At 46.9% G+C, this 27,441-nt stretch overlaps 3 protein-coding genes across 3 annotated transcripts in view; 2 read left to right on the forward strand and 1 right to left on the reverse strand.

Annotated features, from left to right (window-relative positions):
- LOC309524682 (uncharacterized protein) overlaps window positions 1-27,441 on the forward strand; it is a 139,826-nt gene that overhangs the window by 30,169 nt on the left and 82,216 nt on the right. The gene's annotated exons all lie outside the window — the stretch shown is intronic.
- Window positions 1-27,441, reverse strand: part of NRM (nurim) — a 143,494-nt gene that overhangs the window by 24,212 nt on the left and 91,841 nt on the right. The gene's annotated exons all lie outside the window — the stretch shown is intronic.
- The window catches only part of LOC309525078 (uncharacterized protein), a 57,058-nt gene continuing 32,392 nt past the window's right edge, over window positions 2,776-27,441 (forward strand). Inside the window, exon 1 of the mRNA XM_082210449.1 lies at window positions 2,776-2,813. The gene's annotated coding sequence lies outside the window, so the exon portion shown is untranslated. The remainder of the gene's footprint in view (window positions 2,814-27,441) is intronic.

Consider the following 27,441-nt stretch of genomic DNA (forward strand, 5'->3'; position numbering starts at 1 on the left):
CTTCAAAATATGGCAACCACACCTAACAGCTCCAAGCAACCTTAACAAACTACAGCTCCCAGAATTCTTTGGGGGAAGCCATGAATGTTTAAAGTGGTATACAGTGGTACCACTTGCCCCCTTGACCCGCGCCCGTCCTGGCTGATTAGAGCATGTCTAGATGAGGTGCGGGTCCCCCTGGATGAGATCATTAATCAGTCCCTTGGTACGTGGACTTTCCCAGGGGAGTTGAAGGAAGTAGTGGTGCATCTATTCTTAAAGAAAACATCTCTAGATCCTTCAGATCTATCCAATTACCGCCCAGTATCGAATCTTACATACCTGTGTAAGGTAATTGAGAGAGCAGTTGCCGAACAGCTTGGTAGGTTTCTGGATGAAACATAGGCTCTGGGCCCATTTCAGTCCGTCTTTCACCCTGGTTACAGGACCGAGACGGCTTTGGCTGTCCTAACAGATTATCTCCATAGACAGCTGGATTGAGGCGGGTCTGGACTGCTGATTCTCTTACGTCTGTCAGCAGCCTTCACGAACCTTTGGACCACCGCCTTGCCGACGTAGGGATTCAGAGCACAGTTCGACAATGGCTGCTCTCCTTTATCTCAGGTCAGGGACAGAGGGTGGTGCTAGGGAGGGAGTTGTCACTGCGGTACTCCTTGGTGTGTGGAGTCCCACAGGGTGGAATCCTTTCCCTGATGCTTTTTAATATCTTTTATGTGCCCCCTTGCCCAGATTGTCCGGAGCTTTGGGCTGGATTGTCATCAATATGCTGATGACACCCAGCTTTATCTGTTGATGGACGGCCACCCTGACTTGACATCGGACACACTGACCAGATGCTTGGAAGCTGTGGCTGGATGGCTGCGTGGGAGCCGGTTGAAGTTAAATCCTTCGAAGACAGAGGTCTTCTGGCTGGGTCGGGACAACATGGGATTGGGGGCCCAACTCCCATCTCTTGCGGGGGCTCAATTAGTGCCAGCGCCTTCTGTCAAGAGCTTGGGTGTAACCTTTGATGCCTCCCTTTCCATAGAGGCACAGGTTGCAGCCACAGCAAAGGTGGCGTTTTTCCATCTGCACCGTATTAAAGCAGTTGGTCCCTTACCTTTCTCGCCCTGATCTGGCCACAGTGATCCATGCAACGGTCCCCTCCAGGCTTGATTATTGTAACTCGCTCTATGTGGGGCTGCCCTTGAGGCTGACTCAGAAACTCTAGCGGGTGCAGAATGCCGCGGCAAGACTCCAGTGCTTTACCAACTGCACTGGCTCCCAGTGGAGTACAGGATCAGGTTTAAGGTGCTGGTTTTGACCTTTAAAGCCCTATGCGGCCTAGGACCCACTTACCTATGGGACCGCCTCTCCTGGTATGCCCTGCGGAGGACCTTAAGTTCCGCAAATGACAACATTTTGGAGGTCCTGGGTCTCAAGGTGGTTAGGTTGGTCTCAACTAGGGCCAGGGCCTTTTCAGTACTGGCCCCAACTTGGTGGGACGCTCTGCCAAAAGAGACTAGGGCCCTGCGGGACTTGACATCTTTCTGCAGGGCCTGCAAGACAGAGCTGTTCCACCTGGCCTTTGGTTTGGACTCAGTCTGACCCTTATGTTTCCCTCCCCTTATAGTTTTGATTTATGGGCTACTTTTAAAATGAGGCTGCATTTTAAATTGCATTTTAATCTGTATTTTAAATTGGTTCCCCCCATTATGTTTTACAGCAATTTTACTGGTGTTGCCCGGCTCTGGCCAGGGAGGGCGGGGTATAAATAAAATTTATAATTATTACTATTATTATTTTTATTATCAGACATTAAGAACTTCCTGATCCTGCTTCTCCTGTATGGAGAAGTTTTTATGTTTGATGCTTCATTGGTTTTTAAAAAATATTCTGTTGGTAGCTCCCCTAGTGGCTGGGGAAACCCAGCCAGATGAGCAGGTATAAATAAGGTTGTTGTTACAATATTATTATTCTTATGCTTAATTGAATAGCAGTTCCCGGAAACCGCCGGAGGGGAGAGATGCTCTTGAGCTCCCATCCTCCTTGCAGGCTTCGCCACCGAGAGGAGACAGTGCTGAGATTCCTGCATTGCAGGGGGTTGGACTAGATGACTCTCAGGGTCCCCTTCCATCTCTACGATTCTATGACTCTAACAGGGTGCGGCCCTAGATGGGCTTGATCAAACTACAGGGCTCTTCGTGCGGAGGGGTATGTGAGTGAGTGAGAAAGAGCGTACCTTCAGAGAGAGAGGTAGGGGTGTGTGTGTGTGTGTGTCTGAGAGAGAGAGAGAGAGAGAGAGGGAGAGAGAAAACCTTCAGGGAGAGGCCATGTCTCTTATTTGCAACCAGGATGAAGGAGCTGCAATACCCCCACACTTGACCCACCGCTTCCCTGCCTGCTCTCTCTCCATCCCAAACCCCAATTATGGGTATTGCATTGCACAACCCCCCCCAATGCACCCCCCCAAAGTTTGCTTACCCTGAGGCGCTTTGCACTCACGGGATTCCTTGCAGGACAAGGACAGTGCACGACAGAAGAGGGGGCGGGTCAGCTGTTCTAATTAAGCCGCGCCCCCTTTCCCAAGTCAGTATCGAGCAGCAGCACCCTCCCCTCTAGTAGAGTGCACTCTCTGCCTTTAATCTTTAAAGGCAACGAGCCTCTGTTCCTTATACTCGAAGCCCAGGTTCCCTCCCTCCTCTCCCCATTGGCTGGGTCCTGCAAGGTTTTTTCCCTGACAATTATCCCCCGGAGATATCCTGCCTCCCAGGCGGGGGCTCCCATTCCTGCCCGGCTGCCCAGGGTCGCTGCCACCATCGCCAGGATTTCGGGTGAGTGCAAAGCCAGCTGCGGGGAAGGCGGGAAGGGGCTTTGCAAGGGGGTCCAGGATGAGAAGCCCCGGGACGGGAAGAAGAGAAGGGAGGAAAGGGAGCTGTTTCTCTTAATTGGGCCTTGAAGGGGGAGGGGTCCGTTGTGGAAAGAGAAGCTTCCTCCTGCCCGGATCTGGTGCAAAGGGAGTTGCAGGGAAGGAGGCGGGAAAGGGCAGAGGGTTGGGCATTGCTGGGCAGGCTCGCAATAAAATAGTAAAACTAATAAATATAATAATAATGCCAATTATTATTTTCTGGGTTTCACCAGCCCATTTTCTGGGTTTCCCCAGCCACTCTGGGCGGCTTCCAACAAAATAAGAAACACCAAAAACATCCAAACATCCAAGTCTTCCGTTTTGTAGAGGAGATGGGGACATGGATTGCTGGATGGCAGAGGGAGAAAGAGGAAAAGATGGGGAGGAAAACAAAGGCAGGGGGGCCAGGCAGGAAGAAGGAAGGGGTGAGGCCTTCTCCAAAGAGCTCTTTGTTCCTTGCACTCCTTGCATAAAGTAGTGGGGGCAGGGCCGGACTGAGGTTTGATGAGGCCCTAAGCTACTGGAGGTAATGGAGCCCTTTATAGGTCCAGCTATCCTTTGTCAACAACAAATGGTTGCTGTTTTTGTGTTGAATATAGGCTGCATGGTAATTTATGGACCTAATCGGTATCTTAAAAAATACAGTTGAGAAATATATTAATAATGAAATACAATTACGAAGTATATTAATAGTGAAATAATTATTAAGCTCTAACTTAAAATGATTTTGTTAGTCATAAGAAACTTAATAATGCAAACACATTGGCATATGGCAGTAACAAAAGTTCCTTTAGAAACACAGTTTACAAAGAATCATGATCTAGTCCTAGAAACTTGCTATAACTTGAAATTATAATAGGTGTAAATATACAGTGCAGACAACTACTAATAACAAATAGCTTTATTAATATGAAATTAATTGTTATAGTCTGTACAATGCAATTGTAGTTAATACAATGCATTTTTAGATATAAGTATCAATATTACCATAATAGTCCACATACTTCATTGGGACAGCAGACCTTTGTACCCTGTTACACTTAGTGAGTGTAAAAGACAGTATTTCTAGTTATATGTCGCATTACAAATAATAGCAATACTATACACACCTGTACGTAAAAAGTATTTTACAGGACTAATTGTATTACTGCATCTACCCAATACCCATTCAGTTGTATAATTTTATCATGATTCATTGTGTACTGTGTATACAAACAGTACACAAACATGATCTAAATTAGGAAAAAGGTAAAAGGCGGATCTACACGGATCCTCGTGAATTCATATGATTTTTTCATTCAAATTAAATAAAACCACCATGATACTGTAGACCATGTCTTACTCTGTAGACAGCATCAAAAAAATCATGCATCCACTATTTCGTGGGGCCGCAGGGGTGCAAAAACATGGTTAAAAAACACGGATCCTCATGGATCCTCATGCTTTTTGCATTGGGCCAACCCAAACTCACTGTCAAATCACATATCATGGCCAGGGGCACAGCTTGCACCACAAAAAACTCGGATCCACGCCTGCCTGGCCGTAACGTGGCCCAAAAATGTAGTTTTGAAGCACGGATCCTCATGGATCTTCACGCTTTTTGCATTGGGCCACCCCAAAATCACTGTCAAATCACACATCAAGGCCAGGGGCACAGCCTGCACCACAAAAAAACTCAAATCCACCATCATCTGGCAACGGCATGGTCCAAAAACGTGGTTTTGAAGGTCGGATCCTCAAGGATCCTAACGCTTTTTGCATTGGGCCACACCAAATTCATTGTCAAATCACACATCCTGTCCAGGGATACAACTTGCACCACAAAAAACTAGGATCCGCAGCTTTCTGGTCATAACACGCCCCAAAAACGTGGTTTTGAAGCACGGATCCTCATGGATCCTCACACTTTTTGCATTGGGCCAACCCAAACGCACCATTAAATCAAACATCATAGCCAGGGGCACAGTCTGCACCACAAAAATCACGGATCCACGGCTTCCCAGTCATACCGTGGCCCAAAAACGTGGTTTTGAAGCACGGATTCTCATGGATCCTCACACTTTTTGCACTAGATCAGCCCAAAGTCACTGTCAAATCACACATCATACCCCGGGGCACAGCCTGCACCACAAAAAAACTCAGATCCACGGCTTCCTGGCCACACCATGGCCCAAAAACGTGGTTTTGAAGCACAGATCCTCATGGATCCTCACACTTTTTGCACTAGATCAGCCCAAATTTACCGTCAAATCACACATCATGGCTAGGGGCACAGCCTGCACCATAAAAAACTAGGATCCATGTCTTCCTGGTCATACCACAGCTCAAAAATGTGGTTTTGAAGCACGGATCCTCATGGATCCTAACGCTTTTCGCCTTGGGCCAGCCTAAACTCACCATCAAATCACACATCAATTTACAGGGGCACAGCCTGCACAACAAAAAACTCGGATCCACGGCTTCCTGGCAACACCGTGGACCAAAAACGTGGTTTTGAAGCACGGATCCTCATGGATCCTCACACTTTTCGCATTGGGCCAACCCAAACGCACCGTTAAATCACACATCATAGCCAGGGGCACAGTCTGCACCACAAAAATCACGGATCCATGGCTGCCTGGCCACTCCGTGGCCCAAAAACGTGGTTTTGAAACACGGATCCTCATGGATCCTCACGTTTTTCTCTTTGGGCCAACACAAACTCACCCTCAGATCACACGTCATAGCCAGGGGCACAGCCTGCACCACAAAAATCTTGAGTTGCACTACAAAAATCACAAAAATGCCCTTACCTGCACTGTTAATGTCACCACTGCAATATTATTATTAGAGCCGATAGGAGAATATATGACTACCGTATTTTTCGCTCTATAGGAAACATTTTTTACCCTCCAAAAATTAAGGGGAAATGTGTGTGCGTCCTATGGAGTGAATGCAGGCTCCTTGGCTTCAGCGATAGCAACACGAAGCCTCCGAAGCGCAGAGGGAGCGCTCCCTCCGCACTCCAGAGGCTATGCGTTGTCTTCGCAGAAGCCTGGAGAGCGAGAGGGGTCGGTGCGCACCGACCCCTCTCGCTATCCAGGCTTCGGGGATAGCTGCCTGAAGCCTTTGGAGCGCAGCGCAAGTTCCCGTTGCACTCCGAAGGCTTGCGGAGAGCCGCCTGAAGCTTGGAGAACGAGAGGGGTCGGTGCACACCGATCCCTCTTGCTCGCCAGGCTTTGCTTCGCTGGAGAGGCACTGCACAATTTTCTCTCTCTGCGCAGCGCCCCTTCAGTGAAGCTGGAGGAGAAAGGGAAGGGGCTCCATTTCTCATCCCGCTTCGCTGAAGGGGCGCTGAGCGGAGAGGGGGAGAATTTTTTCCTCCTGTTCTCCCCCTCCTATGGTTCGGTGCGTCCTATGGTCCGGTGCGTCCTATAGAGCGAAAAGTACGGTATATATTGTACCAAGATATGGTTCATCTTCAAGAACAGATCAAATACATGCCAAAGTATTAAAGAGAAGACAAAATATGAAACTGCTTACATACTGTCAACTAATATCCAGATTCAAGAAAGACTGTATGGCAAACATTTAAATCAGTGAAAATACAGAATTTGAGTCCATCATAACAGAGTTCTACCTTTTGGGTAAAATTTATAAACTATTACTCAAATATGACACCAAGCCCGAACAAGCAAAACCTTATATGACAAAATGGATGCAAAAATTTTAAGAGCAGTTCACAGTGGAACAATGCGAACAATTATGAATAAAGGGAAAAAAAATTACTGCAAGTTAAGCCCTAAAACAAAATTGGTACAGTGGAACCTCAGGTTGCAGACATAACCCGTGACTGAGGCACGTTTGCAACCCACAGCGTTCGCATCCTGAAGCGCCACATCTGCACAGGCACCGGTGCAATTTGGCGCTTCTGCGCATATGAAAGCGGCGAAACCCGGAAGTAACCCGTCCCGGTACTTCCAGGATTCCCGTGGTCTGCAACCCAAAAACACGTAACCTGAAGCGGCCATAACATGAGGTAAGACTGTACAAAAATGTTCTTTCAATGGTATATAACTTTGAAAAATATACAGAAGATGAATAATACAATGAATGGACATTGCTGGAAATGTGATAGACCTTAAGGAATCTTCTTCCATTTATGGTGGACCTGTGAAAAGACCAAATAGTTTTGGAGGAAAGTTCATTTCGAAATGAAAAAATGTAAAAAAACCCCACACCTAAATTTGCATTGGACCCCAAAACTGTGCTGTTGGGAATGACTCCTTCAGCACCTGTATTGTGAAATCATCAGACGAACTATTTAGTTATATGACCACAGCAGTCAGAGTGGTGTTGGCCAACATATGGAAATCTGACATATGTCCTGAAATAGATGCATGGAAAGAGAAACTATCAGAATACGCAGTAATGGCAAAACTCGAGAATTTAGTAAATAATTGACTCATCTTTATAATTTGTATACAACTTAACAGAACTGTAACAAAATGAACATCTGTAAGGATTTGTATAATAGACCTTAGTTACAAAAATATTTCCTGTTTAAAAATAGAAGCTTTGTGTGTATATGATAAAGAAAGAAATATATAGTAGAAGAAATCTTGTCTGTCTGATCTAGAAATGAAATCATATTTTAAAATAATTCTTGCTTTAGATTTTTATAATCATATATGGTATTTCTCCAATAGCAAACTACCTAGAACTGGAAATAATATTTAGTACACTAACCTTTGGTTAACTCTTGATAAATGTCAGCTTGCTGAGTTATTTTGTACGATTGTGATTCAATGTTATATTTGCGCTCAACAAGGGAAACCCACATGACCTGAAGGTGTTGCTGTGCAATGCTAGGTCAATGATTCATAAGACCACTGCCATCCATGACTTGATCGTGGATGGAGGACTTGACCTGGCATGTGTAACAGAGACTTGGTTGGATGAAGCAGATGGTCCTGTCCTAGCTGCTGCTTGTCCACCAGGTTTCTCTTACACACAGCAACCCAGGTCATGTGGTCGGGGGGGGGGGGTTGCATTGATTTTTAGGAAGTCACTAGCTTGCATTATGTGTCCTACTGGGAAGACCCAGTTCTCTGAGTGCATGTTCTGGAAGCTGGGCAATAGGGGCAGTACAGGATTACTTTTGGTGTACTGACCTCCCCGCTGCACCAATGATTCCCTGCCCGAGCTGCTTCAGGTCATGGCGGATGTTCTCCTGGAGATACCTGGTTTGGTTGTCCTAGGGGATTTTAACATCCATGCCAACATGACCTTACAAGGGGCTGCTTGGGACTTCGTGGAAAGCATGGCCTCCATGGGGCTGTCCCTGAATAAGTTTGGCCCAACTCATAGTCATGGACATGCCTTAGACCTACTGTTCACCTCTAGTGACGTGGGTGATATGACACTAGGTAAAAGTAAAACAAAAGAAGTGCCATGGTCAGATCACTTCCTGGTGCAACTGGACTTCTCTGTGACCCTTCTCCTCTGCAGGGAGGTGGGACCAATTCGGATGGTCCGCCCCCACCACATAATGAATCCAAATGGTTTCCAGAGAGTGGTAGGGCATGCTTTATCCCATGTTGATGGCCTTTCCGCTGATTTCCCTGGTGGCCCGCTGAAATGCGGAGTTAACCAGGGCTATCGGCTGTCTGGCTCCGAAGCGCCCTCTCCGATTGCATAGAGCCCAGACAGCCCCGTGGTTTTCTTTGGAGCTGAGGGTGAGGAAACAAACGCTGAGACGGCTAGAGTGCCGGTGGCAGAAAACTCATTCTGAATTGGACCGGACACAGGTTAGAGCTCAATGTCGAGCCTACCAAGTGGTGATAGCGACGGCGAAGAAGACTTTCTTCACCGCCTCTATTGCATCTGCAGAAAATAGTAGCAGGAGACTATTTCAGGTGGTTTGCAATTTAATGGAACCACCTTTACCACTGGGGCCTTGTAAAGACCCCAAGATCTCCTGCAACGATTTTTCAAATTTTTATGCAGATAAAGTTGCTCATATTCGGAAGGAGGTAGACACCACCGTGGGAGCAGGGTCGGGGCGAGAGAGTGCTAGAGCCCTGTCTGGTCAAGTTGCATGGAATCAATTTCAATCCGTTACCCCCGAGAATGTGGACAGGCTGCTTGGATGTGTGAAACCAACCACCTGTCTCCTTGATCCTTGCCCATCCTGGCTAATAAAAGCAAGTCAGGAAGTGCTGGGCAATGGGCTCTGTGGGGTGGGGAATGCTTCCCTCTGTGAGGGGGCATTCCCAGACCTGCTGAAAGAGGCGGTCATTAAACCACTTCTTAAAAAAACATCTTCAGACCCGGCCAGTATGGCCAACTATCGCCCAGCCTCAAATCTTCCATTCTTGGGCAAGGTGATTGAGCGGGTGGTTGCTGAACAACTCCACGCATGCCTGGAGGATGCGGACAATTTGGATCCCTTCCAATTGGGATTCAGGTCTCATCATGGGACTGAAACTGCCTTGGTCGCGCTGGTTGATGAACTCTGGTGGGCTAGGGACAAAGGTGAGAGCTGTTTCCTAGTTCTGCTGGATCTCTCAGCGGCTTTTGATACAATCGATCATAACATCCTTCTGGACCGTCTAGAGGAGCTGGGAGCTGAGGGCACTGTTATACAGTGGTTTCGCTCCTTCCTCCTGGACTGTGTCCAGAAAGTGGGGGGGGATGAGTGTTCAGACTTACTTGTGGGGTGCCTCGGGGTTCCGTCCTCCCCTCCATGCTTTTGAATATCTACATGAAGCTGCTGGGAAAGATCATCAGGGGGTTTGGGCTTGGTGTCCATCAATATGCGGATGATACCCAGCTCTACCTCTCTTTCAACTCAGAACCAGTGAAGGCGGTGAAGGTCCTGTGTGAGTGCTTGGAGGCGGTTGGAGGATGGATGGCAGCTAATGGACTGAGGTTGAATCCTGACAATATGGAAGTTCTGTTTTTGGGGGACGGGGTGGGCTGGTGTGAAGGACTCCCTGGTCCTGAATGGGGTAACTGTGCCCCTGAAGGACCAGGTGCGCAGCCTGGGAGTCATTTTGGACTCACAGCTGTCCATGGACGCACAGGTCAATTCTGTAACGAGGGCAGCTGTCTACCAGCTCCATCTGGTACGCAGGCTGAGACCCTACCTGCCTGGAGACTGTCTTACTAGAGTGGTGCATGCTCTTGTTATCTCCCACTTGGACTACTGCAATGTGCTCTACGTGGGGCTACCTTTGAAGGTGACCTGGAAACTACAACTAATCCAGAACGTGGCAGCTAGTCTGGTGACTGGGAGTGGCCACCAAGACCATATAGCACATGTCCTGAAAGACTTACATTGGCTCCCAGTACATTTCCGAGCACAATTCAAAGTTTTGGTGCTGACATTTAAAGCCCTAAATGGCCTTGGCCCAGTAGACCTGAATGAGTGTCTCCACTCCCATCATTCTGCCCAGACACTGATGTCCAGCACCAAGGGCCTTCTGGCGGTTCCCTCACTGCGAGAAGCAAAGCAACAAGGAACCAGGCAGAGGGCCTTCTTGGTAGTGGCGCCCGCCCTGTGGAATGTCCTCCCATTAGATGTCACAAGAGATAAAGAACTACCTGACATTTAGAAGGCATCTGACGGCAGCCCTGTTTAGGGACGTTTTTAATGTGTGACTTTTTAATGTAGTTTTATTTCATTTTTTTGGAAGCCACCCAGAGTGGCTGGGGAAACCCAGCCAGATGGGCAGGGTACAAATATAGTAGTAGTAGTAGTAGTACTTCTTTGTAGGATTTGATAATCTTTATAGGTTTTTTAAATTTATAATCTATCTATCTGTCTATCCCCTCCCCCTTTCCCTTTCTGTACTTCCCTAGCCTTATAAAATTGAATATATATATATATTTAAAATTTATGGCTCCACAGTTTTCTGGGTCGCCCCATATTCATTACCCAACCACCTATGCTGCTCATGGCCAGATCACTTTGGGGCACTGCCATGCTGTAAAAAGATTCTCATGAAGCACAGATCCCCATGGATCCTTAGGTTTTTTATGTTTGGTCACCCTGAAATCACTATCAAATCACACTTGATGTGTATGACCACAGAAAACCACTGTGAAGAACTGCACCTGGAAATTTTTGATGCTGCTAAACCTCAAGAATATCCAAGGCAGAGATTGTGATGATCTTACCTGTGAATGTAAATTATCAAACCAACTAGATGGAGACCACCAAAGTAACCATGAAAAGCAATCACCTGTCTTGCGTCAATTCAGCTACAAATGGTTTTGGGACAAAAGTTGGTTGCTTGGGGGGGGGTAATTATAAATGGAGGTTTAACTGCAAGTTTTCTTGCCAACAGATTTTGTCAGTGCAAACTTTGAAATAGGGTGTTTCCAACGTGGTGCCCATGGGCATCATGGTGCCTGCTGACAGCTTTCCTGGAGTCCACCACGTGTTTTTAGAAAAAGAACAGGATTAGTGGTGAATTGTGCCCAGCATGACTTCAGATTGTTCATAGTACATTTGATTGACTGCAGGGGCATACGAAGGGGCAGCGGGGTGATGGTGCCCCGGGTGCCATGCTGGGGGGAGAGTGACAGTACGGTCGCTGTACTGGCTGCCGCTTGTGCGGCAACTGTACAGGCAGCCCCTCTCGCAGTGACCGTATGGCCCATATGGGCAGCTGCTCTCGTGGCGACTGTACAGGCTGCTGCTCGTGTAGCGTCCGTACAGGCAGCCCCTCTCATGGCGGCCGTACAGGCTGTATGGGCAGCCGCTCTCCTGGTGACCATACAGGCTGCCGCACACGCGGTGTCCATACAGGTTGCCATGCATGCACAGTCCGTACAGGACATTGTGTGCGCACCCATCATCCAGGACTTGTTACCATATTATAGCTGCCACAAAATCTATCGGCATGTCACCAGAACCAGGGAAGCCTTGCCAGTTGCAGCTCACACAGTTGAAGTGAAATAAAAGACAGAAGAGTAGATCGGGAAGAAAGTTCCCCAGACTGCAGGAAAAGATAACAGTAGCTCCAGCATCTGATTCATTGCAGGCTGCTGAGGGGTTTGACTCCTTAAGATCACCAACTGACTATGAAACACCTGGAAAGCACTCAGCCTCAGATGACCTCCACTCCAAAAAGTGGGAAAGAGGATTAAACAGTGACCAATATTGATTCTTTTGATAGCAGCCCCATATTCTCAACACAAAGTGAGAAGTGTTTGGACAAATCACTAATTTGTACATCAGTTCCCCCATGGCACAACTGTACCTTCCCCACACTCAGTCTACAAACCATGGGACTTGTGGGTTCAGTTGGCAACATCTGTGTGTATGACTATGACATAAACACACTGAAAGGATCAAAGTGGATAAATGATCGCATAATAGATGCCTTTCTTGCCTCCAGGGTGATCATGGCCAAAGAGCTAGGTCACAATGGAACAATTTTCCCACTTACCGTACTTGCCACTTCATGCAGATATGTCAAAGATTGCCAGTGCAAGCTCTGAAGAACTGTTTGAGATTTGGAGTGCTAAAGATAGATGTTTTGATTATTCCAGTAAATGACAGAGAAGTCCACTGGATACTGATAGTAATCATTTTTAAAAAGAAGACCATGCTCTATCTAGATTCCAAACATGGATTGAACCACTCTGTGATTGATGCAATAACATCCTTCTTAGCATGTCTGTATGAGATGGATTCAAAATATCCCTACAGTTTTGCGGCTGGTCATTTTTTGCACCAACTGATATACCCAGGTAAGGTAATTCCAGTGACTATGGTCCTTTCACATGTACCATTGCCCATCTGATTGCTTCTGCTGCCCAATTACAGATCATACAAAAGGATATGGCTGCCATTAGACCCTGGATTGCAAAAGAAATAATACAGCACTGTGGGAAAACCTATTCTGAAGGACAAGACAAATATTTTCAAGTGGAAATTGATGCTGTTCCTGTTGGAATTCTGCCTGGGTCAGAGGAATGTGCCACAGCGTAGGCACCGGCAGATATTCCTGTCGACCTCCCCGCGTCTCCACTCTGCTGATAAGCAGGCGAGGTCCCGGCGATTCATCTCAGATGTGTGAGAGGAACACACCGTTCATCATCTCTCCCCTTTGGTGTCCCCCAAGAGGGGAAAGAAGCAGACAGAAAACTATTTACATCTTTTATTTCTGTCTCTCATATCAGTACAGAGAAACATGTCTGCACTCGACAACAGCAAGAAGAAACTCCACCCATATACTTCCAGTACAGGTCATATGACACACACTCTGAGCTAACATCCGGTGCTCAGTACAGAATGGACTGCCCCTTTGTTTCCATGGCAACAGTCACAAACATCCTGTTTGGCTTTCCAGCCACAAGCAGCTGACTGAGCTGCTGGAGCCTTTGCTTGCTGCAGCATTGGTGCTTTATGGTAACATACTCCCCCTAAAGTATCAATGCGTGCTGCGAGCAAAGCGTCATCCAGAGAAGAAAACAAACAGTTGTTATACTTATAACATTCCCCTGTTGTTTCAGTTCCACCCTTGGAACTACCCGCCACTGGTTTTACCAATGTACCTCTCTGGTTGTGTGACTTCACATTTCCTTGGTTAACAACTCTCTGTTGTGCCTTTGTCTCTGACTCAGACACAGCTTCAATCTGTCCTTGATCGTTTACAACAGCAACATATGCTAGGTTAGCAAACTCCTTTGAATACCTCTTGGGTGGTACACCCTTTGTTGCTCTCTCAGACCTTCGTAAGAGCTGCTGCTCTTCTCTGCTTTCTGGTTCAGCCTCTGAACACTCTGGAGAACCAGTACTAAGCTTAATCAGTGGTTTATCCTCCTCTTCTGAGGGTCTAGTCATCATTTGAGATTTCCTCTCAATGACTGTGACAACTGAGCTGTCTGAGCTATCAGTGTCATCATCATCAGTACCACTGAACTCAATAAGATCAAACTCATCATCATCATCATCAGAATCATCTGTGGAAAATGTGTGAACAATCACTCTCTCCCGTTCAGGAGCACTCTCTAGAAACTTTGTGAGAATCACCTGACCAGATTCAGACAAAATTACTCTATAGAGACCTTTTTCATAACCTACAAAGATGCCTCTGGCATTCTTTACCCCACTTGGAGCTTCTGTTCTCACATGAGACCCGAAAACCTTGAAGTAGGCAACAGAAGGTTTTCTATTAAACAGCTTCTCAAAAGGAGAACATCCCAACTCTGTTGAGACTTTTCTCAGCCACACATGAAGATAGGACGCTAGAGATTCGGCCCAATATTCATGTGGCAAATGTGAACTCAGCAATTGCGCATGCATCCCCTTTTGCAATTCTTTGTTCACCCTAACACAGACACATTTCTTCCATGCTTCCTCGGAAGTAGCAAGTTTGTGTCTTATCCCTTTCTCATCCAGGAACCTCTGGAAATCCTGTAAAAGAAAAACTGGCTTGTCATCTGTGAAAAGACAATCAATGTTAGCATCATGCATACTTTTAACCTTGTCACAAAACTCCTGAAACTTTTCTAAAGTTTCCTGCGGTTTCTTCATCATACAAACCCAAGAATAATTAGTGTAACAATCAACACACACAAGGTAATATTTTGCTCCGCCTCTAGATGGTTCTAAAGGACCAATCACATCAGCATACACCCGCTGAAAAGCTCTGTGGACCTTCTTAGCCACCTTCCTGGTGTTCACACTGGTCACACCTGCAAGAGAAATTTCGTTAGAATCAGAAGTATTACATTTCATGTAATCACTTTGATCAAAAGTCAACAAATACAGTCCATCTTTCTCTTTGGCAGTAAGAAACAGTTCTCCATCTTTGTAGATCTTGCATCTTTTAGCATCATAGGTCAGTTGCAGTCCCTTCTTTGCAATCTGCGACACACTCAGCAAATTAAATCTCAGTTCTGGAACCAGGTAAACATCACTTATAGTCAAGTTCAGACTCTCAAGATACACAGTTCCAATTCCGGTCGCTTCCAGTTCTTGACCGTTGGCTTGTTTCACAGTGAAGCTTTGCTTCTTCAACGTCGAAAACAGTTCTCTGTGTGGGCAGAGGTGCTTCGTGGCGCCGGTATCGATTATGAATGCGTTCCCAACATCTGGCGTGGTTCCTTTCGCCATCATAGCCTTTGCAGGTTTCATCTGGCACTTGGTACGGCTTTTGCTTGACGCCTCAGGCTTCGTTGAGCTGTTCTTGGCTCCTTTTGACTGTCGCGGCTTCTTACAGTTTCGCTGTAGATGCCCAGTCTGTCCACAATTGTAGCATCGGACGGCACTCAATGCTACGGCATCACCAGCAGTGGGAAGATTTGAACTCTGTTCTTGCCTCCCTCTGTCCTTCACTTCCAGTGCAGCAAGTCTGTCGTGTTCGTTCAGGACGACGGCAGACACTCTTTCCGCGGTTAGATCCTGAGCAGGTAGCGAACCAAGCTGACTGGCAACAACCTTGTAGGTGGGGTTCAGGCTGTTTATCATCATGAAGCAAAACACTTCCTCCTGTAGACGGAAATTGCGTTCCACCATCTGTTGACGCAGGTACTTCATTTTTGTCAGGTGCGCTTGAACATCTCCATCAGGCGCTAATCTCAGATTGGTCAACTTCTCAAAATACAGCAACGCTGAAGAACCAGCATCTCTCTGATGCGTTGTACGCAGCGCGTTCCAAACCTCTTGCGCAAATTCCAAATGCTGTATATGCACAAGCTGCTCATCTGAGACACACAGAATTATAGCAGTTCTAGCCTTCACATTCTGTGACTCCCAAGCACGCGTTGGTGCTGCTGGGATGGGATTCTCAATCACCTCAAACAGTCTCTGATTCTGCAGCAGGGCCTTCATCTTTACAGACCAAGATGAATAATTGTCATTGGTCAGGAGGGGTGGAGAAGGCAAGCCTCCCCCCTTCTTGGCATCCATTTTGAGTCCTTGCATTGACTCTGAAACACAAGCCTCTAAAATCCAATAGCTGGCTTGTTTACACTCTTGACACCTGGCAACTCTGACTCTGGCTGCGTTGGAAAGTCCCTTCCAGCAGTTCGTGAGGACCTAGTCATAACAAAACTTTGCTTTCGCTTCTCTGAAGCATAGTCTGACTTTCCAGCCCTCTCGAGTAACTTTCCATTTCTCCTCTCTGAGGCACAGCCTTCTGAAGGACGTTGCCTAGCAACAGCGCATTCCTTTCCTCGGACAGGAAACCACAAAAATGCCTGGTATGCAGGCCTCTTCTAAGTTGGAGCTGCTTTCCCACACTCGCTCCTCCGTGAAGCAGAGAATGAATCATTCTGCATTCACTCTTTTAAGCCCTTAAAAGTCTCATACCTTGAGCATTGGCTTGGCTGTCAGCTTCTTCTGGTCAGCTTCTGGCTGCAGAGAATCAGCCTCTCAAATCAGGCTTCCATGTAGCAGAGGAGGACAATTCACCAGCCTCTCCTTCAGATGTCCGATGGACAGCAACCATCCTCTGCTACCACTGTTGGAATTCTGCCTGGGTCAGAGGAATGTGCCACAGCGTAGGCACCGGCAGATATTCCTGTCGACCTCCCCGCGTCTCCACTCTGCTGATAAGCAGGCGAGGTCCCGGCGATTCATCTCAGATGTGTGAGAGGAACACACCGTTCATCATCTCTCCCCTTTGGTGTCCCCCAAGAGGGGAAAGAAGCAGACAGAAAACTATTTACATCTTTTATTTCTGTCTCTCATATCAGTACAGAGAAACATGTCTGCACTCGACAACAGCAAGAAGAAACTCCACCCATGTACTTCCAGTACAGGTCATATGACACACACTCTGAGCTAACATCCGGTGCTCAGTACAGAATGGACTGCCCCTTTGTTTCCATGGCAACAGTCACAAACATCCTGTTTGGCTTTCCAGCCACAAGCAGCTGACTGAGCTGCTGGAGCCTTTGCTTGCTGCAGCATTGGTGCTTTATGGTAACAGTTCCTCCCAAGAAGAGACAAATCTTGAACGAGAGTTACATTACTGTGTCTCAATCATGCCCAGAGGGATAGAAGGATACACTAACCTATTGCTCAGATATTTTACGTTCCTTGTTTGAAGGCTGCTGGTCACTATGTTTCTTGAAGGAAGGGTGCAGGAGGCCCAATGGTGACCTAACTATGGTTTACTGTGAAGGAAACTGCAAGGACTGGTACCACTGCTTTCGCATAGGCATTGATTCAAAAGATCTTCCAGAGGTTTTGGTGTGTCCAGACTGTCAATCCACTGTGGCCAAATAGATTTTGAAACTGCGAACTGTCATATTCCACAGGTTGGTATAATACAGCAAAATCCAAACATAGTTTTCATCATCATGGCAGGGATGGTCCTTTTCCATAGAATTATTATTTATGGAGTTAGTTTTTACATCCTGCTTTTCTCTACTTGAAGGAGTCTCAAAGTGGCTAAAAATCTCCTTTCCCTTCCACCCCCACAACAGACACCTTGTGAGGTAGGTGGGGCTGAGAGAGTTCAGAGAGAAGTGTGACTGGCCCAAGGTCACCCAGCAGCTGCATGTGGAGGAGCGGGGAAGCGAACCCAGCTCACCAGATTAGAGTCCACCGCTCTTAACCACTACACCACAGAAACGTATCTCTTAAAACTCTGGAGCAGGCTGTTCAGTTCAGCCTCATAGTGATACTGATTTGTGGAGGGAAGGTTGGTGATGAGCAAGATCTGTTCCCATTTCCCAACACAGAGACCACAGAGCAGTTTCTTTTGGGGGCTGAACCTGCAGAGTGTTTCTGTTCAGAATTTCTGTGGCAGAAATTGGCTAAGTGCCTTTATAAACATTCAGCTTCTCAAATCGAACCCCATCATGAAACTTTCAGGTGTAGCTGTTGGAGGTGGAGGGCAGAGAAGGTGCTAGTCCTTACCTCCCTCCTCCCAGCCCCATGATCTGTTGCCCAATGGGCTGAATTTCAGGGCTTTTGCATGTAAAGGGCAAGCTTGTTCTTTACTTGTTTAGATCTTTAAACTTGGGAACAGATATTTGGCTCCATGACCAAAATGGTCAGCTTCTAGAGGACTGGAAAGATCATGATTGTACTTCCCCTACCCTCAGCCCTAACCCCGTTGAGTATTTTTTGTTATGAGACTGAGTGTTTGGGGCTGATGCTGTAGCATTCTTGTCTGGGGGCTTGATGGAAAAACAGAAAAGTGACCCTCACCTAACTCTCCAATGCCCTTCAACAAGAATGCTGTAGGAAATATTGCTAAGCCCAAAGGGAGGCAAGAATTTGCTTCAGCTCACCTTGTTAATGGCAGAGCAAAAGCTATGTGTGTGTCATTCTCAATCAGTCTACTTTCAGGACTGATTTTAGAACCCTCTTATATCAGGCCACATGGTCACTGGAGGTGGCCCCATCATGCAAACTTGGCTATCCACACAGGGACCATCTATTTTTGTTTTTTTCTGATACTGGATTTTAAGTTACAGTTACATCTTTTAAAACAGCTGTCAGTATATCACACTGTATTCCACTACCCTTCCAAAGGAACACGTGGCTCTCCCCACATAGCGGGTTAGGTTGAGACTGCTGATCCAAAGTGATCAGTAATTTTTACGGTAATTACAATCCTGCTTTCCCTTGTACCAGCTTACCTTGACTTCAGTAAGTTCTTTGAAAAGGTCCCCCATGATATTATTGCAAAAAAACTAGTAAAATGTGGGCTAGACAAAGCTACTGTTAGGTGGATTTGTAATTGGTTGATGGGCTGAACCCAAAGAGTGCTCATCAGTGGCTCAAATTCATCCTGGAAAACAATGACTATTGGGGTTCCACAAGGTTCTGTCCTGGGCCTGGTGCTATTCAATATTTTTATAAATGATTTGGATGATGGAATAGAGGGTGTGCTAATCAAATTTGCAAATGACTGCAAACTGGGAGTTGTTGCTAATACACCGGAGGGCAGGGTCAGAATTCAAAATGACCTGAATAGCCTAGAGACCTGGGCCAAAACCAACAATATGGAGTTCAATAGGGAGAAATGTAAGGTACTACACCTGGATAGAAAAAATGAAATGCACAGGTGGGGGACACTTGGCTTGACAACGGTACCTGTGAAAGGGATCTGGGAATCTTAGTCGACCACAAGCTGAATATGAATCAACAGAGTGATGTGGCAGCTAAGAACGCCAATGCAATTCTGGGCTGCATCAATGGGAGTATAGTGTCTAGATCAAGCGAAGGAATGCTACCACACTATTCTGGTTGGTCAGACCACACCTGAAATATTGTGTCCAGTTCTGGGCACCACAGTTGAAGAAGGATATTGTCAAGCTGGAGCATGTCCAGAGGAGGGTGACCAAAATGTAAAAGGTCTGGAATCCAAGCCCTATGAGGAGAGACTTAGGGAGCTGGATTTGTTTAATCTAGAGAAGAGAAGATTAAGGAGTGACATGATAGCCATGTTTAAATATTTGAAGGGATGTCATGTTGAAGAGGGAGCAAGCTTGTTTTCTGCTGTTCTAGAGACTAGGATGCAGAATAATGGATTCAAACTATGGGCAAATAGATTCCACCTGGGCGCGGTAATCCAGTCAGGGAAAAAGGGAGGCATACTATGTTTAGGGCACCGTTTCCAGCCCCTTCCCCTTTTCGGGGTGAGCATAGTGGATCCTAAAAAGGGCTGCTCAGTCATGGCTACAGCTGCTGAGCTGCTCAACTGCCTCATTCCTTGAGTCAGAACGACTGACCGCCCATGTGTCGGTTCATGACTAGGAGCTTCACATTCCTGCCCCCGTAGCCATTTAATGATCGCCATGGGGGAAGGGTTTGGGGGGGTTGGGTTGGGTTTTTGGAAGACACCTGTGCGTGAATTTGTTTTATGTATGTAGATCAGTGCACGCTGACCAACGCACAGTCTTCGCAGTAGGGCTCTGTTCTGATGGCATGAGTATTCACGACAAACTGGTGGATCCTATCTGCTGCAGCCTTTATCCGCCTTCAGAGCTGTTGTAACACACTGTTATCATAACACACTGCTTGTTATCACCCGCCTGTTCTGCCGTTGAGGACTTATTGGATCATTCTTTGTCTAGCTCCTTCCCTGTTATGTACTAAGCTTGGATCCTAGAGCAATAGGCAAGTAGGATCCTAGAATGCAAGAACTGATTGGCTTGCAGGAAAGACCAATCAGGCTCCAGGAGGGAAGCAGAATCAGCTAGTCAGACGGGACTCATTGTGTAAATAATGTATATAAAAGCCTGAGGTTTGGGGGGAAATTCAATCACTGTTTTACAAGCTGCAATAAAGAGCATGAAATCACTACAGGACTCTGAGCATATTTAATTTTCTTTGACCTTACCACCTTGGGTGACCCTGCTGGGAGTACGAGATTCCCAACGGCTTCGCTCACAAGGGTCATAGGAATGCGCAAGCCCACTCACCATGACAAGTGAGAGAACTGAGATAGATTGCAGTGAGCCCTGGTTCTCCTTAGACAAAGCGTTCCACCAAAAAGGCTCTGACTCTGGTTGAGGACAGCTGGATATGTTTTGGGCCAGGGACCACCAGTAGGTTGCTGTTGGATGAGCGTCACACTCATGGGGGGGTGTATTGGAAGATACCGTAAATTTCGCTCCATAACACACAGATTTTTCCTCCTAGAAAGTAATGCGAAATGTCTGTGCGTGTTATGGAGCGAATGCCTACAGATGGCGGGGGAATCTGCTGCAGTCGTGAGCAGTCCGTGGCTCGCTTTGAAACAGCAAAGCGGGTGTAAGCGGCTCCTGTCAGCTAGCGGAGCCGGGAAGGAGGGAGAGAAGCAGAGCGGGAGTTGGCTGCTTTAAAACAACCCCGTGCTCTCTGTCCCTGCCTGCAGTTTTTTGCTGTCCGATTTTGGATTAGGCACTGTAGGGGCTGTGTGTGTGTGCTTGAGCTATCGTTCTCCTCCTCCTGCTTCCCCTTCACTCTCCCTGCGCCCCTGCGACGTTAGAATTGACACTCTGTGTGTCTGTGTGTGCGTGAGGGCTGCTTCTCCTCCTGCTTCCCCTTCACTCTCCCTGCGCCCCTGCGACGTTAGAATTGACACTCTGTGTGTCTGTGTGTGTGTGAGGGCTGCTTCTCCTCCTGCTTCCCCTTCACTCTCCCTGCGCCCCTGCGACGTTAGAATTGACACTCTGTGTGTCTGTGTGTGCGTGAGGGCTGCTTCTCCTCCTGCTTCCCCTTCACTCTCCCTGCGCCCCTGCGACGTTAGAATTGACACTCTGTGTGTCTGTGTGTGCGTGACGGCTGCTTCTCCTCCTGCTTCCCCTTCACTCTCCCAGCGCCCCTGCGACTTTAGAATTGACACTCTGTGTGTCTCTGTGTGTGAGAGGGATCGTTCTCCTTCTCTTGCTTCCCATTCACTCCCCCAGCGCCCCTGCGACTTTAGAATTGACACTCTGTGTGTCTGTGTGTGTGTGAGGGATCATTCTCCTTCTCTTGCTTCCCATTCACTCCCCCAGCGCCCCTGCGACTTTAGAATTGACACTCTGTGTGTCTGTGTGTGTGTGTGTGAGGGATCGTTCTCCTTCTCTTGCTTCCCATTCACTCCCCCAGCGCCCCTGCGACTTCCAGCGCCCTGCAACTTTAGGGCCAGTTCTCTCTCTCTGTGTGTGTGTGTGTTGACCTCACTGTGCTTGTTGGGGGAGAGTGTTGGTCGCACTTTTTCTTGATTTGTCTCAGAGTGGTTACTATCGTGGTTTCCTTGCTGGGGAGGAGGGAGAGATGCAGAGCCTGCTTGTTCTAAAGGAGCAAAGCCGGAGAGGAGCCTCTCCTGCATTATTAGCAGCACCCTTCTCCACCCCCCTCCCACGTGTGCTCCTTGTCCCTTGAGTGCTTTTCCTTCCCTCCCCACTTAAAACGTGGTTACAAAGCACGGATCCACATGGATCCTCAGGATTTTTGCACTGGGTCACCCCAAATTCACCATCAGATCACATAGCATGTCCATGGCTACAGCCTGCACAAAAAACACACACGCACCCACTGTTTCATGGGGCCGCAATGGGGCAAAAACGTGGTTACAAAGCATGGACCCACATGGATCCTCAGGATTTTTGCATTGGGCTACCCCAAACTCACCGTCACATCACATGTCTGTGGCCACAGCATGAACCACAAAAATCATACATCCACTGTTTTGTCTAGAATATTTTTTTCTTGTTTTCCTCCTCTAAAAACTACGTGCGTGTTATGGTCAGGTGCGTGTTATAGAGCGAAAAATACGGTAATTCCCACAGATAAGAAAGGTCACAGACTGCTTAGGGCTTTAAAGATTAGCACCAAAACCTTGAACCTAATTCGATACTCCACATGGAGCCAATACAGCTGATGAACCACCAACTGAATGTGGGCTCTCCACAAAGTCCAAGTAAGGACTCATGCATCTGCATTTTAGACCATTTGGAGTTTCTGGAGCAATCTCAAGGGTAGCCCTGCATCTCTCTCTCTCTCACTCTCTCTCACATTTATACCCTGCCCTCCCCGGCTTAGGTGTACAGCAAGTTAAAGTAGTCTGCAGGTGACTACTGCATGGATCACCATGGCTAGGTTGGAAAGGGACAGGTGCGGTACCAATCGCCTAACCTGACATAGATTAAAAAATGCCAGTTTGGCTACATTTGTGACCAATGCCTCCATAGAGACAGAAGCATCCAGGATCACAAAGGGACTCCTGATGGCAGCTACAAGTGACTATTGAGCCCCATGAAGAGCTGGGAGCTGGCAAACCAAACTGAAATTATTCTGGCCCAGCCATTGGATGCCCATCTTTAATGGATAGAGATTCAGCCGACTCCATTTCCTCCATCACAGCACACCCACCATAAAATTGGCCCATATATCCAGGGCAGCATCTGGCCAGGGCTATGAAGCAGTAGAGCCATGATGTTTGTGGTCAGATCTGTGGTTATGTACAAGATATTTGAATAAAGGGTGAATTTGGGGTTCCCCAATGCAAAAAGGGGACGCGGGTGGCGCTGTGGGCTAAAGCCTCAGCGCCTAGGGCTTGCCGATCGAAAGGTCGGCGGTTCGAATCCCCGCGGCGGGGTGCGCTCCCGTTGCTCGGTCCCAGCGCCTGCCCACCTAGCAGTTCGAAAGCACCCCCGGGGGCAAGTAGATAAATAGGTACCGCTTACCAGCGGGAAGGTAAACGGCGTTCCGTGTGCGGCTCTGGCTCGCCAGAGCAGCGTTGTCACGCTGGCCACGTGACCCGGAAGTGTCTTCGGACAGCGCTGGCCCCCGGCCAATAGATGTGAGATGGGCGCACAAACCCCAGAGTCTGTCAAGACTGGCCCGTTCGGGCAGGGGTACCTTTACCTTTACCTAATGCAAAAAGGGTGATGATCCATGAGGATCCATGCTTCAAAACCATGTTTTGGGGCCATGGAGTGGCCAGGAAGCCGTGGATCCGTGATTTTTGTGGTGGATGCTGTGCCCATGGCCATGATGTTTGATCTGATGGTGACTTTGGGCTGATCTAGTGCAAAAATAATGAGGATCCATGAGGATCCATGCTTCGAAACCACGTTTTTGGGCCATGGCGTTGCCAGATAACCGTGGATCCGAGTTTTTTGTTGTGTAGTCTGTGCCCCGGGGTATGATATGTGATTCGCCGTTGAGTTTTGGTTGCCCAAATGAAAAAAGCGTTAGGATCCGTGAGGATCCGACCTTCAAAACCACGTTTTTGGTCCATTGTGTTGCCAGGAAGCCGTGGATCTCAGTTTTTTGTGGTGCAGGCTGTGCCCCTGGACATGAAGTGTGATTTGACAGTGAGTTTGGGTTGGCCTAATGCAAAAAGCGTGAGGATTTGTGAGGATCTGTAATTCAAAACCACGTTTTTGGGCCATGGAGTGGCCAGGAAGCCGTGGATCTCAGTGGTGGATGCTGTGCCCCTGGCCATGATGTGTGATTTGACAGTGATTTAGGTGTGGCCTAATGCAAAAAGCGTGAGGATCCATGAGGATCCGTGCTTCGAAACCAAGATTTTGGGCCACAATGTGGCCAGGAAGCCGTGGATCCAAGTTTTTTGTGGTGCAGGCTGTGCCCATGGACATGATGTGTGATTTGACAGTGAGTTTGTGGTGGCCCAATGCAAAAAGCGTGAGGATCTGTGAGGATCCGTGGTTCGGAACCACGTTTTTGGGCCACAGTATGGCCAGGAAGCCATGGATCAGTGATTTTTGTGGTAGATGCTGTGCCCCTGGTCATGATGTTTGATCTGATAGTGACTTTGGGCTGGTCTTGTGCAAAAATCATGAGGATCCATGCTTCAGAACCACGTTTTTGGGCCACTGTATGGCCAGGCAGGCGTGGATCCGAGTTTTTTGTGGTGTTGGCTGTGCCCCTGGCTATGATATGTGATTTGACGGTGAGTTTGGGTTGGCCCAATGCAAAAAGCGTGAGGATCCATGAAGATCCATGCTTCAAAACGACGTTTTTGGTCCACGGTATGGCCAGGAAGCCGTGGATCCGTGATTTTTGTGGTGCAGGCTATGCCCCTGGACATGATATGTAATTTGACGGTGAGTTTGGGCTGATCTAGTGCAAAAATCATGAGGATTCATGAGGATCCGTGTTTTTTAACCATGTTTTTGCACCACTGCGGCACCACGAAACCGTGGATGCGTGATTTTTTTGGTTCTGCCTACAGATTAATGTAGCCTTATTGGAGTTCACTGATTGGGTCTGCGTTGCTCCGGGACAGGAGGAAGGAAGTCAAAATGACACCGAGTTGGTTCAAAGAAAGAGTTTATTCTGCTCTCCGGATAGCAGAAGGCACTTGCGTGATTAGTCCACAGCAAGTCCAAAGAAATGACAGGCTTCATGCAGTTTATATATCCTCCAGGCACCCTCTCACTCCTCCCCTAGGAGCCCAACCACGTTGGCGTACGTACACAGGTTGACATCACATATGTTCCTGCTCTGGTACGCTCAACCATAAAAGGATCTTCCTTCCTGTACTTCTGACCATAAAAGGATATTCCTGTTCCTACTCCTATCTTGGAGCAAGAGGTCACTACTTCCGAGAACATGCTCTGGCGTTAGTCCCAGACTTGGGTCTCCCCGTCATTTGTGGTCAGAACATAAGATATGTCTGTGTCTGTTCTACTGGTAAAGTCAAGGCCAGTCTTGCCGTCAAACTGATAAGGGAGAGAGCTGTGTTCTTGTTTTGCATTTGCTCAACGGCTAAAGTTTATGCATTTTAGCTAAGGAGAAATGGCGATTTTGGTGCAGTTTAAAAATGCCTGTACAGTCAGTTTTGGATTTGGGAAACCCATTCCTTCACTAAGATGTGGTCTACAGTATCATGGTGTTTTTATTTTGTTTCAATATAAAAATCATATGAATTCATGAGGATCCGTGCCTCAGATCCATGTTTTTGTGGTGCTGCAGCGTGGCAAAGTGTTGGATCCACGTTTTTTATAGTCCAGTTTGTAGGTGTGCCTTCTAGGTGTGATTTGACACTGCAATTTGTTGGAGTTATTTTTTAAAAAGTGGAGGATCCATGAGGATCCGTGTAGATCCGCCTTTTACCCAGACCCGTGAAATAATTATTAAGCTCTAACTTAAAATGATTTTGTTATTCATAGCAAACTTAATAATGCAAACACATTGGCATTTGGCAATAACAAAAGTTCCTTTAGAAACACAATTTACAAAGACTCCTAATCTAGTCCTAGAAACTTGCCATAATAATAGGTGTAAATATATGATGCAAGCTACTAATAATTATAAATAGCATTGTTTATATGAAATTAATTGTTATTACCTGTACAATGCAATTGTAGTTAATACAATGCATTTTTTAGATATAAGTATCAATATTACCATAATAGTCCACATTCTTCATTGGGACAGCAGACCTTTGTACCCTGTTACACTTAGTGAGTGTAAAAGACAGCATTTCTAGTAATATGTCACATTTATAAATAATAGCAATACTATGCACACCTGTACATAAAATTTATTTTACAGGACTAATTGTATTAACGCATCTACCCACTACCCATTCAACTGTATAATTTTATCATGATTCATTGTGTAGTGGGTATAAAAACAGTACACAAACATGATCTAAATTGCAATACTTTCCTTCTTGCCTTTGCCAAAGCAAAGTCGCTGCGGATATCATCAAATGATAAACTGCATAGCTTGTCATTTTCTATGTACGTGAGGCTGAAGTAACATAATTTATCTTGAGACATTGTTGTTCCAAATTCATTTTTTATCCTCTTCAGTCGAGAAACGGATCTTTACAAATGGCAATTGCAATCATCATTCAAAGGAACATTCTCAGAATTGCTTCTACATTAGGGAATGCTGACTGGACATCGTTGTTGTTGTTTAGTCACTTAGTCGTGTCCGACTCTTTGTGACCTCATGGACCAGAGCACTCCAGGCACTCCAGTTTTCCACTGCCTCCTGCAGTTTGGTCAAACTCGTGTTAGTAGCTTTGAGAGCACTGTCCAACCATCTCGTCCTCTGCATATAAGTTAAATAAGCAAGGAGACAATATACAGCCTTGCCGTACTCCTTTCCCAGTTTTGAGCCAATCAGTTGTTCCATATCCAGTTCTAACTGTTGCTTCTTGTCTCACATAGAGATTTCTCAGGAGACAGATGAGGTGGTCAGGCACTCCCATTTCTTTAAGAACTTGCCATAGTTTGCTGTGGTCCACACAGTCAAAGGCTTTTGCGTAGTCAATGAAGCAGAAGTAGATGATTTTCTGGAACTCTCTAGCTCTCTCCCTAATCGAGCGCATTGTTGCAATTTGTTCTCTGGTTCCTCTGCCCCTCCAAAATCCAGCTTGTACTTCTGGGAGTTCTCGGTCCGCATACTGCTTAAGCCTGCCTTGTAGAATTTTGACTGGGAGCGGCCGCCGAGACCACATAACACCGGTCTTGAAAGACCTACAATGGCTCCCAGTACGTTTCCAAGCACAATTCAAAGTGTTGGTGTTGACCTTTAAAGCCCTAAACAGCCTCGGCCCAGTATGCCTGAAGGAGCGTCTCCACCCCCATCGTTCTGCCTGGACGCTGAGGTCCAGCGCTGAGGGCCTTCTGGCGGTTCCCTCATTGCGAGAAGCAAAGCTACAGGGAACAAGGCAGAGGGCCTTCTCGGTAGTGGCGCCCGCCCTGTGGAACACCCTCCCATCAGATGTCAAAGAGATAAACTACTACCTGACATTCAGAAGACATCTTAAGTTCAGGGAAGTTTTTAATGTGTGACATTTCACTGTATTTTTGGTCTCTGTGGAAGCCGCCCAGAGTGGCTGGGGAAACCCAGCCAGATGGGTGGGGTACAAATAAAAAATTATTATTATTATTATTATTATTATTATTATTATTATTATTATTATTTTAAGCATAACCTTGCTAGCGTGTGAAATGAGTGCAATTGTGCGGTAGTTGGAGCATTCTTTGGCGCTGCCCTTCTTTGTCATTGCCTTCTAGACTGATCTTCTCCAATCCTCTGGCCACTGCTGAGTTTTCCAAACTTGCTGGCATATTGAGTGTAGCACCTTAACAGTATCATCTTGTAAGTTTCCGCTGGAATGTCATCACTTCCACTG

The sequence above is a fragment of the Podarcis vaucheri genome (assembly GCF_965113315.1).
Source record: "Podarcis vaucheri genome assembly, chromosome: 2".
NCBI classification, from domain to species: domain Eukaryota; kingdom Metazoa; phylum Chordata; class Lepidosauria; order Squamata; family Lacertidae; genus Podarcis; species Podarcis vaucheri.